Source organism: Mus pahari, chromosome 1, assembly GCF_900095145.1.
Source record: "Mus pahari chromosome 1, PAHARI_EIJ_v1.1, whole genome shotgun sequence".
Classification (NCBI taxonomy): domain Eukaryota; kingdom Metazoa; phylum Chordata; class Mammalia; order Rodentia; family Muridae; genus Mus; species Mus pahari.
The window spans coordinates 79,650,918-79,655,597 of NC_034590.1; the positions used below are offsets into that span (position 1 = coordinate 79,650,918).

Sequence of the window (4,680 nt, forward strand, 5' to 3'; positions counted from 1 at the left end):
TCTCTCTCTCTCTCTCTCTCTCTGTGTGTGTGTGTGTGTGTGTGTGTGTGTGTGTGTGTGTGTGTGTGTGTACACACTCATATGCACGTTTCACCTAGAAGAATTAGAGATTGGGTCTAGGGCCTCACCCATGCCTGTTGACCACAGAGCTACCTACAGGTCCAGCCCTGAGATGTTCTGAATTCTTCCTGGCAGCATCATGCAGGGCTTCCTAGGGGGAGCCATATTTGAGTTAGGCCTTGAAGGTTGGATAGGACTTCCCCAGTAGAAATGGGGCAAGTCTTACATTGGGTTCTTACAAGGGTTCTTACATTGGAACAAAAGGAAGAGGGGAGAGATGCATAGGTCAAAGGAGTTCCTTAATCCCAGACATTGGACTTTCATTCTTCAGGGGGGCAAAAGCCATGGGAAGGAGGAATCCCATCAGAAGTCATGTTTTCTGAAGCTCCCCCTTTGGCCTCTGAGGTTGGTACGGACTTGAGGTTCTTATAAAATAACATACTTAAGATATGCCATAGATGCATAAATCCTTGTAAATATTCAGAAGAATAAGCAATAAGAAAATCCATGACTGTGCTTCTGATTGCTGGTTAAGTAAAGTTGCTGATGGTATTAGTTAAATAAAGATTTATGCCTATCCTATGGCACGTAAGTGAAGTAAATATAAGTAAAGATTCTGATGGTACTATTAAATAAAGATTTATGCCTATTCTATGGCACGTAAGTGAACTAAATATAACCAATTTGGCTTCCTATTTCAACAGTCAAATGTCATCCTTCTAGCCCCTAAATAGCCTTTCTATGTAGCTGTCATTAAGTACCTACAGTGTACATAACACCAAGCCAGACACTTTACCTGCAATATGTCATGTATTCCTTAGCATAACCCTGGAGAGCAGGTGACATCACTGGCTCCAGTTTACAAAAGAGAGCCTAGGAACAGGGAGCTAAATATCGTGGCCCAAGCCTTACAGCTAATGTGTGGGATAGGTCTTTGGAGAGGTTTAGAGCTTTAAATTTACGAGAGGGCTTTCCCTTGTGTAATGGTTAGCACCCTGAACTCTGAATTTAGGAGAGGAAAAGATAGAGACAGAAGCTCAATTCAGGATGTTGTTAAGCAGCTAAGAGGCTGACTAGAACAAACACATTCTCTTTTAAACATAAATCTTCCAGGAAATAGAATGAAGAAACCTCAGGACAAAGTCAGCTACTATGCCTCTCAAGCATCCATAAGGAGAATATGATTTAAAATGAGGCTTTTGCATCAGAACGAGGCTGTGGACTATTTAAGTATTATTTCTGCAATTATAGATGTACTCAGTCAATAATATTTACATTTGTATTTAAATCTTAACACTTTTTTGTATTGTTCCTATTTTCTCTTATAATATTTGTGGGTTGTTTTTATATGAGTTTGTGATTTAAAAAAAAAAAGATTTATTTTTATCTCATGTGTATGGGTGTTTTGCTTCTATGTATATGCACCGTATGTGCACCTGGCACTTGTAAAATCCAAAAGAAAGTGTCAGATCCCCTGAAACTGGGGTTACAAATGGTTGTTACAATCATGTGGGTGATATAAATCAAACCTGGGTCCTCTGAAAGAGCAGCCAGTGCTTTTAACCACTGAGCCATCTTTCCAGCCCCTCAAAAGTTTGTGATTTTGTTTTAACTGAAATCTCAAATGTGAACCCAGCTTGCTTCCTTGGCACTCACAGGATACATCTGCCTGTGACAGAGTCTGTATTTCAAACTGACTCTCTAGACAACCTCACTGCAATACAGTTTCCACAACCACTGTACTTCTAGCCCACGTCTCACGGAAAGCTGGACTGGGTTATGGACAAAGCAGTCACGTGTCATGCTGTCTCAGCGGTCCATCTCAGTATCTATAGTGGGCTGCTAAATAAAAGAACAATTCTTTTATGGATTTCTTCAGCCGAGCTGTCATGGAGACTAGCAGAAAGCAAGTCAATGTTAGCCTGTCCAGAAGGCCTCTGGCCTGGGCCATTCCTGTTAAAGAAATAGCTGTTGGCAGAGGCCCAGGCTAAAACCGTAGTCCCAGCAGCAGAGTCAATCCTTACATAGAGGCAGATCAACATGGTTGGCACTACTGGCTCCTCTGGAAGAAAACATGGTGCCCATGTTCAGGTCTAGATCTGCATCTCACTGAACAGGATGGACATAGTATTGGCCAGGTGTGGCTCCACCTTGGAGCCATTTACTCAACTCCCAATCTTTGTCAAGGTTCCCCTTGGAGAGGCCTCACATTATTGGGATTTCTTAACTACATCAGCTGCCTTGTGGCCAAGAAGACCCTGCCTGGTTCACATAAACAACTGCATTATGCCAGTTAAATTTTCCAGAAAGAAAGACCTAAGGAATAATTCATGTCACACACCTTCCAGAGACACTTGCTTCTTTTACAAGGTAAACCCGAGCAAGCCCCTGACTGTCATGATGGATGCCTGGGAACATGGCTGTTACAGTGGAGTGCACATGTGCTGGGGGATACCTCGATCACATGTCCCACTTGCTTCTCTCTTCCCCTTGAGTGGCCTGCTTGTGTCACTGCCCTCAGACAAAGGAGGCAATTGCCCCCAGAACACTTCACCGCCACAGTAGAGCTTTTGTGTACTGTCAGTGACCATTAAAACCCCATTCTCAAATCCCACACAGCTGTTTCTCCTCCTCTTCAAAAAAGAGAAAAAGAAAGAAAGAAAGAAAATACAAGAAAGCCTTTCTGATGCAAAGGAGTAGAAACCAGCAGGGACCAGGATTAATGGTGACAAAGAGGCCTAAAGGTTTGCCCTCCTTTCAGTGCCCTAGCCTTTGAGTATTTCAGGCTGTGGGCAAACACTAGGGGCTCTCAGCTGCTAAGAGGGTGAACCTAATAAAAGGGCCCACTCTCAAGTCTCAGTTGTCTTCAGGATTGCGCCTTGACTTCTGAAGGAGAGCCACAGGCAGCCCATGTGGATTCCCGAGGTATCCTGGGGCGGCTGCTTTGTCCCAGCTCAGAGGCAAGTCCAGAGAATCCCAGCGCAGCACAGTGGTCTCAGGGTCCAGGTTTGAGCTCCCTTTTTAAAGGAGTGCCCCAGGATAACAGGGCACAGCGGCTCCTCAGACTGAGGAATTGCTTCTTCATCATCTTTGCAGGATTTGGGGGTGCACTCAGGGTTGCTGTCTGAAAACATCCTCACGGTTGAGGGCCAGAAATGAACCCAGCTGGATACCTCCCTTGTTGGGGACCCAGCTGTGTGTTCTGTTCTTTTCATGCCTGGTGAAGTGGAGCCAAAATTTCACTGCCTTCAGAGTGACTTTTTGGTCCTCAATTTAAATTCCCCCCCAACAAAAGCCACACTTTGCTCTCTTTGCATCTTGTCACCTGTCCTTGGGATTTCTTTCTTTCTTCTTATTTTAACTTTTTTACATTTTATTTATTTTGTGTTGGGGGAGGTCAGAAGACTACTAGTGGGAATTCTCACCTCTGCGTCCCAGGGATTAGACTCAAATCGCTAGGCTTGGTGGCAGTCCCCTATACCCACTGAGTCACCTTGCCAGCCCCATCCTTCTGTGGTTCCCGGGGAAGAATCATTTGCTTCTTCATTTAGCATTTTAAATGTAACAGTGTCTGCTTGTACGTGTTTCAGTAAGGTGGCTAGGAAAGATGGCTCTGGGCAGGGACTAAAATGGAAGGAGGGAAACAGTTTTCCACTGAGACCATCTAGCTGCAGAAGACTGTGTCACAGAAACAGAAGGAAAGGGACAGGGTGACTGGAGATGTAGGTGCCAGGCCAGCCTGTGCTACATAGTGAAACACTGAAAAGCAAGCAATAAACAAACAAACAAATAAACAACAACAACAAAACCCAAGCAAGTCAGGTCATGTTGGGTCCTGTAGGCCATGGCAAGGAAAGGCTTTACCATGTGTAGAGGCCTGGACAGGCAGGCAGCAGACAGAATCTCTGTCTCTAAGCCATCTTTCAGCTGCTGTGTGAGAACAGATTGAGGACAGGAAGGGGAAGAAGAACGGTCAGCCTATAAGGACAAATAGGGGAAAGAAGGGTGGCTTGGAACCCACCAATAACAATGGAGGAGCCTACCTGCAGGCAGGCTAACAAGATCCACCCGTGGAGGGGTGAGAGGTACAGCAGAGGAGATGCCAGGAAGACTCCAGAGTTTTGACTTGAGCCACTGTGTAAAGAGAAGGGCTAAATGCTGAGGGGAGGAAGGGTAGATTTGGTTGGGAAGGAGGAAACAGTGAGTCTGGCCTCCATCCATCCATCCATCCACCCATCCATCCACCCATTCACCCATCCATCCACCCATCCATCCACNCATCCATCNACCCATCCACCCATCCATCCATCCACCCACCCATCCATCCATCCATCCACCCACCCACCCATCCATCCACCCATCCATCCATCCACCCATCCATCCACCCATCCATCCATCCACCTATCCATCAATCCATCTATCCATCCATCCATCCACCCACCCACCCATCTCTCCACCAATCCATCCATCCATCCATCCATCCATCCATCCATCCATCCATATATCCACCAATCCATCCATCCATCCACCCATCCATCCATCTATCCATCCATCCACCCATCCATCCATCCACCCATCCATCCATCCATCTACCCATCCATCCATCCATCCATCCATCCA

At 45.8% G+C, this 4,680-nt stretch overlaps 1 protein-coding gene across 2 annotated transcripts in view; it reads right to left on the reverse strand.

The window, feature by feature from the left end:
• Scube2 (signal peptide, CUB domain and EGF like domain containing 2) overlaps window positions 1-4,680 on the reverse strand; it is a 67,706-nt gene that overhangs the window by 12,160 nt on the left and 50,866 nt on the right. The window lies entirely within an intron of this gene.